Source organism: Myotis davidii, unplaced genomic scaffold, assembly GCF_000327345.1.
Source record: "Myotis davidii unplaced genomic scaffold, ASM32734v1 scaffold395, whole genome shotgun sequence".
Taxonomy (NCBI): Eukaryota; Metazoa; Chordata; class Mammalia; order Chiroptera; family Vespertilionidae; genus Myotis; species Myotis davidii.
In genome coordinates this window covers 1,886,769-1,896,098 of record NW_006287904.1, presented here as the reverse complement: position 1 = coordinate 1,896,098, position 9,330 = coordinate 1,886,769, and the positions used below count along the sequence as shown (strand labels likewise).

Sequence of the window (9,330 nt, the reverse complement as noted above, 5' to 3'; positions counted from 1 at the left end):
TCACGCGCGGTGGCCCCAGCCCCCGGCCTCAGCGTGCGCCTTGCTCCCCGTTAGGTCCTGCATCCTCAGCGAGGTCTCCACCCGCTCGCGATCCAAGCTCCCCGCGGGGAAGAACGTCCTGCGACTGTGGACCCTGGCCCCGCCCCGCCCCGCCGCCGACCTGTGGCTGACAGCTGGGGGGAGCGGAGACCCCGGACCCCTGCCCCGGGAACTGCGGGGACCCGCCCTTCCCGAGCTCTTCCACCTCCTCGGCATGTGGGGAGGCCGAAGCAGCCACCTCTGGCAAGGACAGAAGCCGGCAGCCTATCGGAGCGGTTCCAGTGGCTTGGGGTTTATCTAGAAAATAAGGACCTTTTCCTTCTCGTCACAAAAATCGGTAGCAGGAGGCTCGTTCTGGAGAGAGCTCCAGTGCAAATGGCATGCATGCCATTAATCTTTAATAGCCGCCTCTTTGTATAATTGACAGAGAAGCTAGAAATGGGACCTGGGAGTCGGGATAAAATGTTCTCCTTCAGCTTTTTTCACGGACAATGTGGGCTCATGTTGCAGCCGCCTCTCTAACCGTCACAATTGTGAAATTTATAAATGGCAGTCGAGCACCTTTAGAGCTCAGCCCCTCGGGCCAAAGGGATGGACTGAGGAGCCTGGTCTAATGGCTCAATTCTCCTGCCTGTTCTGTGTATCTCTTGTTTGTTCTCTGGAAGTTATGTATTTTGTTTCTTGATTGATTCTGGGGGTGGGGTAGAGGACAGCGAGGGACAACAATTCACAGCCTCATGTTTTTATAGGCGTGGCTCCTGAGTCATTTACATATGCGATATTTCTTCCCTATTTTCACATGTGAGGTTCTGGCTTAGAAGATGATGGTTAAATTTTAAAAGTTTGGCGTTGATGGCTCCAGACATTTCTGCTGTGTACATCTAAAAATAGGAAAGAAGTCAAACCTATTTGACAGGGTCTGCTTTTAATAGGTGTGTTTCGATAGAAGCAGATTACTTCTTTCCCATGAACTGCTGCGACGCTAGAATGTGATTAGTGAGGTTCTGTCCTTTTAAAGGTTACACGTAACTAGTTGGAAAATGAGTTTTCACCTTACTAGCTGAGTGATCTTAAGCATGATTTTACATCTATAAACCTCAGTTTCTTCATCTTTAAAATGGATGTTGTAGGAATAATAATGCCTACCTCCTAAGGTCAGGTCAAGTTATAACAGCACAGTGACTTTTTATGGTGAATTTGTTTTAACTGGATTAGAAAATATTTTCTCAGAACTCTTTTTTTAAAAAAATTGAATTAGTGCCTGCATCAGTGATATTTATATGGCAAGGATAGATTAGGATCCAAAAGCAAAAATAAATAAAAAATCCAGAAAATATTTTGAAATTTACTAATTTAAATTACTGTTGATTAGTATATTAGAGTGGACTTAAGACAATGACTTCATTGAAGTGAATTATATTTAATTAAAGTTAAATAAGACTTCTTTTCAAATATTGCCATTGTAAAGATAAGATTCCTGAGTTTTGTTTTTATTTTATAAGTTCCAGTTATTCCTGTGCATTAGATATTACTTGGATGGTTCTGTTTGTCATGAAACAAAAGTGACAGTTTTGTTCATTTCTTGATGTTTCTGATTTGCACTGAAGTTGCACCATGTTTTGTTGGTTTTTTTTAGCATGCTTTAAAAAAACACACCCTGCTTTTGACTCTGGGTCAGTGCATGGGACTGAGTGTATTTAGAGGCCCCAGACTCTTCCATTCCTCCATACTTAGGATAGATTAAATTTCCTTTTTTATGAGCTTAATAGTTTATAAAGCTCCATTTAATATCAAGTTATACGAGCTTGAAATGCAAAATTTTTATTTGAGTACTATTGGGATTTTCATTAAAGTCTTTTTAGCTTTGGAAGAAGCTAATAGATTTTTATACTGATTGTAGAAATAGGATTAATTTCCTAAAATACCCCTAAAGATTTCTTAAAGACATTTTACTATGGCAGCATTCAGTCTGTGCTGGTTGAGGGAAAAAATATATCAATAGGGATTGTGGTTTTCTTTGTTATGAGTTTGAAGCTGCTAGGCAGGAGGATGATTGACCCTAATATGCCTTTCATGAATTATGGGGATATCTGGAGTCCCACATTTAAAAAACAAATCTGAGACTATAACAAGGTTTTACATTTCCAGAAACAACCTAGAATAGGAATGATGATCAAAGCTTAATGTATCCTAGACACAAATTGCAGTTTAACCTTAGCTTGCTACTTGTCCTCCTCTCTCATTCATTGCCTATGGGAGAAAAGGGTCAGGATTGGCAATGTGTGAGCTGTTCTCGAAGCATTTTCATATAAATGTTAGTTTACCTCCTCATTCTCCTTGTTCCCCCTACATCCACTCCCCTCCCCCCAAACCTGGAAGATAGACGTTAGCGCCAGTTTTTGGATGAGGGTAATGAATTTCAGAGACCTTTTAAGTGAGTGTTCCCAGGTCACATAGCTATAGAGATCCTGTGTTCTGTGACTCCTGCATGACTTTCCAACTTGATAGAAGTTCCTGCAAGGGAGAGTGCTATGTACTCTTCCTACTGCATAACTTTAAAAGGCTGTCTTTGGCCCTGGCCAGTTGCTCAGTGATTAGAGCATTGGCCCTTGAACCAAAGGGTGTTGGGTTTGATTCTGGTCAAGAGTAGTACCTGGGTTACAGGTTTGATCCCAGGCCCCCAGTCAGGGTGTGTACGGGAGACAACCAACTGATGTGTCTCTCCAACATGGATGTTTCTCTCCCTCGCTTTCTCCCTCCCTTCCACTTTCTCTAAAAATCCGTGGAAAAATATCCTCAGGTGAGGATTTAAAAAAAGGGCTGTCTTTGAGTGAAATTGAAATCCAAATATTTGTGGAATTCTAGGTTGTAGCTTAGTAAGAGACATCACTCTGGCCGTGGCACTTGTGGTTAAGTAGTCATTTAACTACCGAGGCCTGACCCCTATCGAAACCCCCAAACACTGTGACATTAGTGTTTAACAATTGAGAAAGAGCTTCAGCAAAGTTTGTTTTTGAACATCAAAGGCAAAACTTCTGCTTGTTTTGTGAGTGTTTGTGCATGTTTATTAAGTAGGATTTGACTCATAAATTGTCCTTTTAGGGACTATTTTTTCAATTTTACCCTTCATGTTTTTTTTTAATATATTTTATTGATTTTTTACAGAGATGAAGGGAGAGAGATAGAGAGTTAGAAACATCGATGAGAGAGAAACATTGATCAGCTGCCTCCTGCACATCTCCTACTGGGGATGTGCCCGCAACCCAGGTACATGCCCTTGACCGGAATCGAACCTGGGACCCTTCAGTCCGCAGGCCGACGCTCTATCCACTGAGCCAAACTGGTTTCGGCTACCCTTCATGTTTAATCAATATTTTACTACAGTGATCGTAATTACATTTTAATAGCTGCTTTTAAGAGTACTTTCTTCATATCTTGGTTACTTTCCCATGTTTTGATAAGAAAACTCCCTAAGGGAAATAATAATTTTAATAATAATGACTAATATTAATAGAATACTTACATGTAGCCATGTATGATTGTTTACATATTCTGATTATTCCTTTAAACATCAGGAAGTAGACACAGAGCTGTAAATTGCCATAGGGTAACACAGCCAGAAAGAGGCAACGTAAGAATTCAAAATTGTGCAGCCTGGACCCAGAGTCAGCATTCTTAACCTATACGCTGGACTAGCTCCCTAGAGGAAAAGAGAGCTTTCTTTGTAGGAAACGTAAGAAGGTGTTTAGCAGTTATTAAGGAATTTAATCTGATTCTTCTGTTGTATCAGTTTCATTGCAAAAAAATCTCCTTGCTTTAGATTAATTGAATTCATTGTCTACTAAGGTAACTTATGGAGACCTGGACCCCTGGCTTATAGATAGGTCATCAATATCACTTTCTGATTTGAGGTAGCATGGATTAATGAAAACTAGCTGGCCCTTTGGTAAATCATGTATGTTTTATCTTTATCATCTGTAAATTAAGATATTTGGATTTAAATCTGTAAAACTTTCAACAATAAAGACTTTAAAGAGATATTTGGGTCCTAACCGGTTTGGCTCAGTGGATAGAGCGTCGGCCCGCGGACTCAAGGGTCCCAGGTTTGATTCTGGTCAAGGGCATGTACCTTTGTTGTGGGCACATAACCCCGTGGGAGTTGTGCAGGAGGCAGCTGATCGATGTTTCTCTCTCATCGATGTTTCTAACTCTCTATCCCTTTCCCTTCCTCTCTGTAAAAAATCAATAAAATATATTAAAAAGTAAAATAAAATTAAAAGATATTTGGATTTAGTGATCTCTAACATCTGATCTGACAGTCAAATATTTTTAAATTCTAAAGCTTTTGAGTTATTAAATATATTTAAAGAAACATTTTGAAGAATTAACATATTAATTAATAAAGTATTTCCTTGTAGTTGTGAGCTGTTTGATTCCACACCGGGAAGAAATCTAGAGTCTCTAGATTTTTCCCTGAAGGATAGTGTGCAGCCAAAAAATCCCACATAATGCTGAACATCATCAGGAAGTATTTTTGAAACGGTCTTCTTTCTTGTTCAGGAATAAAACTAGCATCTATTATGCTTGAAGTATTGCAAGTAGGAAACCTCAATATATACATACATGGTAGAACTAGAGATCTGTTTAGAGAAGTGACTTGTGGAGAAGTAGATGTTTGTTTGTTTTTAATATATATTTTTTATTGATTTTAGAGAGTAAGGGAGAGGGAGAAATAGAAACAATGATGAGAGAGAAGCATTGATTGGCTGCCTCCTACACTCCCCCTACTGGGGACGGAGCCCACAACCCAGGCATATGCCCTTGACCAGAATTGAACCCAGGACCCTTCAGTCCCAAGGCCCACGCTCTATCCACTGAGCCAAACAAGCTAAGGGGAGAAGTGGATGGTTTTCTATGTGAGGCCTGACTCTAAAGATGAGATTGTTCAGTCTGAAACTGTTAATCTTGTGAGAAGCTGGGATTAAAGACCATCAAGGTAGAGTGGCAATTCAGCTGGTGTGAAATCCACATGAGAAAATGTCAGTGAAAGAACTTTGAAAATGCAAAACTGAGAAGAGCTTTGAGTTAGGAAAAAGAAAGGACCCAAATTCAGCATGGGACTCTATCTTTTATTAATTAGTGAGTGACCATGAACTAACCTTTTTGGGCTTTATTTTATTTGTAAAACCAGAACAGTGGCTGTTAGAAAGACCTCACAGGTTACCTCTTTATTCATTTATTCATCAAACATTCATCAGAACGTGCTGTGCATAAAATACTTTGCTGAGTCATATGGGGAAAACTAGGGCTAAGACTTGGTCCCTACCCTACAGCTTATAAACTCCTGTGGGAAAAGATTCAAAATAGTAAAAATCAAATATATCAGCATGAAATAATTGGTAAAAGGGTCACATATTATTTTGATGAAATGGTGGTATCTGAATAAAATTTTGCTAAGTAGACTAGGGAGGAGAAAACACTGGTGGCTGTGGACAAAGGAACGTGATGCAGTAAAAACTTGGTGAAAAGGACCATGGCAGCTCAGGTTTGGTGGAGTCCTTACCTAGACTTACCAGGTCTGGTAGTCAGCCTTCCTACCATTTGAAGCTGGGGGATTGTGGGCAAATAATAACCGCTTGACATGCTCATTGAGGCTCTTTCAGACTTCGTGGGATTAAAACAATTAAAAGAAAGTATGTCTAAAACATCTTCATCTCAAAATTAGGACTCATTATTTTAAATTATATAAGTGTTACATATTTTTTGCTAGAGAGAGAAAAATTGGACAAAGAAATAAAAATAATGTATGATCCCATCATCTAGAGATAATCACTTCATTTTTTCTATGTGTGTAAACAAAACAGGCTCATTGATACCTTATATACTGTTTTGAAATCAGATTTTTAAAATTTATTTTATGAACCAGGGTTGTTTTTAAATGGCAGTAGATATGGATTTCTCCCTTCCAGTGACTGAATAACATCTATGGCTATAGCATAATAATAATGATTGGTAGATTATTTATTGTTATACTTTATTTTCTATTTGCTCAGTATTCTTTGGGATAAATTCCTGTAAGTTGAATTGCTAGGTCAAAAGTATATATCTTTTAAGCCGTTATACTAGTAATATTACCAAACAGTCTTCTGGGAACATTGTACCATTTACATTCCCACCATCAGTATTTGAGAGTATTTGTCTAGCATAATTAGCAATGCTGAGCATTATTCATTTTAATCTTTGCCTATCTGGTAGGTAGGTTAAAAATTGCCAACTTACTTTTAAGTCAATTTAATTGTAGAATATGTATCAAATTTGTTGATTAAGCATTATTGCTTTAGTGTGACTTTGACCTTTGGGAGCATAGGAACTGTTAATTACCATTGGGATTAGCATTTATTGGCCTTCGTAAATGTTTGTTGAATTAAACAGTAGTTTCCAGTTCATGTCTAGTCAGTCTGTGAGCGTGAGGGAAATGATAAAGTACAAGTTCTTATTTTTTTATGTAATGTGGATTGCTGAATGATAGTATTCAAAGGTAGGGCCTTGGCCAGCCAATGGTATGGAAACATGTATTACTGGTATTCCTGTTACTTGAGTGTTTTGATAAGTGTTTTATTATGTAGTATGTTCACTGTTTTACAGAAGAGGATTTTGAGCCCTAGCTGAGCTAGGATTCAAAATTGGGTTTCTCTAACTCAGTGGTCGGCAAACTGCGGCTCTTTGGCCCCTTGAGTGTGGCTCTTCCACAAAATACCGACTTCTGCGCATGGGCCACGAAGTTTCAGTCGCACTGTACTTGCGCACCCGCACGTGGTATTTTGTGAAAAAGCCACACTCAAGTGGCCAAAGAGCCGCATGTGGCTCGCGAGCCGCAGTTTGCCAACCACTGGTCTAACTTTCCATTATATAGGCACTCCTTAACGTATTGGAAGGATGTAGTCTTGAACAGCCATGCATAAATGTTTATCTGCAACCACTGGGTGCAGATGCTGCAGCTAGTTAACAACAGCCTCTCCCAGTCTTGCTGACTGAGACAAGGGAGGGGACACTCTTTGTGAAATGGGGAGCAGACCAAAGCGCCCATGTTGCCTGGATCATCCAGATAACCTATGGGAGGCCATGCAGAAGGTCTGAACTCAAAAGTAGTTCCAGTGAAGACCCCTCATAGCTTTTGTCATCAGAGCTTTCAGATAAAATAGGATAATTTGCCGAAACCGGTTAAAAAAAAAAAAATAGGATAATTTACTTTACATCATGCAAGGCCAAATCAAAAATGTCAACTTTACAATGTTGATATCTCACTTGGATAAAGAAGGAATATGCCAAAACCGGTTTGGCTCAGTGGATAGAGCATCGGCTTGCGGACTGAAAGGTCCTAGGTTCGATTCCTGTCAAGGGCATGTATCTGGGTTGCGGGCACATCCCCAGTAGGAGATGTGCAGGAGGCAGCTGATCGATGTTTCTCTCTCATCGATGTTTCTAACTATCTCTCTCCCTTCCTCTCTGTAAAAAATCAACAAAATATATTTAAAAAAGAAAAAGAAGGACTATGGCAGGCTAGTATTCTCTCTGCTCTGATTATGATTATCAAGATGCTATGAATCATAATGTATCCAACAGAGGTAAGGAAATGTGAATCAAAGCTCTGTGTAGAATGCACACAAACCTGTGCGGAGCAAGAAGCGTCTAGTTTAGCCTTCAGGACAACAGGGGAGGAAACAGAGAAAAGGAAGGCAGAGTACTGCTTAATTTTACCTTTTGTCATCCCTGCTAATCTTGAGCTGGTCAAGACTAGAAGCTGCTCTAGGAACAATGGTAGTGTCATAGGGTTTAGGAGCATTACTGGATTCAGATCATAACCTTTCTTTAGCAAGTTGCTTAATCTTTCAGACTATAATATTTACCTTTTAGGATTATCATGAGGATTATATGAGATGTTTATTAAACACTTCAAACAGTGGCATACATTGAAGTGTTCAAGATAACTATTATTAATGTATTGTATACTGAAGTGTTTTGCTTTGACTGCTCATTTTTACATGGCTAATGTTTTTACGTCTTCTTAAAACACCGTTGACTTGTAAAGGAATTTTATTTCTAATGTATCATTGATCAAGAAGTAATGAATAATAATAGTTGTAGAACTTTAAAGCCATCACCATAGTGCCTGGTTTTACCATCTCTATTTTAGAAGAGAGGTTGGGGGGAACAAATAGAAATACCTGACTTGTCTAGGTTCTTCAAATAATAGTACAGTGTTGCAGTTGAAATTATGTCTTCTTAATCTTCTTGTTTTTAATCTGTTTGATAACTATCATTGTAAAGTTTATGGACATTACATTTTGTTGAATTAGAGATCTGTTGGGGAGATAAAACAGTATTATGAGCACACCTTTACTCCTACACTGTTTTGGTGACTTAAGTTAAGGAGATCTTCTTCTGTAATCAATTTGGCTTTCAAATTTGAGTGAAGAAGTGAGACTTGATGGCTGTTATTGCTTTATGGTAAAACTGAAGTACCTGGATCTTATACTTGGCTCACAGAGAGTGACTAATTTGGACTGGGTTCAGACAAATAATTTGGAATACAGGTTTATTTGCTATGGAGAATTTCACTGTAATCTGATTAACAAGCCCTTTCCTCCTTTGGTCTATCTACTGGGACAGGCTTTGGCCTGTATGCTATTTTTATATGGCCAGCAAGCTAAGAATGGGGTTTGTTTATTCACATTTTTAAGAGTTGCGGGGGTGGGGGTGGGGGGGGGAAGAACACAAAGATGAATATGTGACAGAGACCTTATGTAATCTGCAAAGCCTAAAATATTTGCTACCTAGTTCTTTATAGGAAAAGTTTCCCAATACTGGGATGAGGGCGTGAAAATGGCTTTATTAGAATAGAATTTGATCTAATGAAATGTTTTGATTTTTTTAAAAGATATCCTTCTTTAAGAAAAGTTAATATAAGTGTAAATTTAGGTAAAAACATTTAAAAATATTTGGAGAATAATTTTAACATCATCACTAAAGGGTTATTTGCTTTATAGAAGGACTTTTGTATTAGCTTGTTTAAGTAGGAACTCTATTTGTGGAAGTGTATGTTTACAGATCATTAACTATTTGGCTGGCACATGCAAAGCTGGTATGTCTGTTTCACTGCCAGCTGAAGGCCAAGGAACTGAAGATAAAGCTTTCTTACATTTGATTGACAATCGGCTAATGAATTCTTTCATCAGTGTTTGAAATCACTCAGGCTCCATTGCCCTACTTGCCACTTGAAAGGTATATTAA

At 38.8% G+C, this 9,330-nt stretch overlaps 1 protein-coding gene across 1 annotated transcript in view; it reads left to right on the top strand.

Moving 5' to 3' along the window:
* The first annotated feature begins 21 nt into the window (after nt 1–21).
* Nucleotides 22–9,330, top strand: part of DYNC1LI1 (dynein, cytoplasmic 1, light intermediate chain 1) — a 31,149-nt gene continuing 21,840 nt past the window's right edge. Inside the window, exon 1 of the mRNA XM_006759591.2 lies at nt 22–127. The gene's annotated coding sequence lies outside the window, so the exon portion shown is untranslated. The remainder of the gene's footprint in view (nt 128–9,330) is intronic.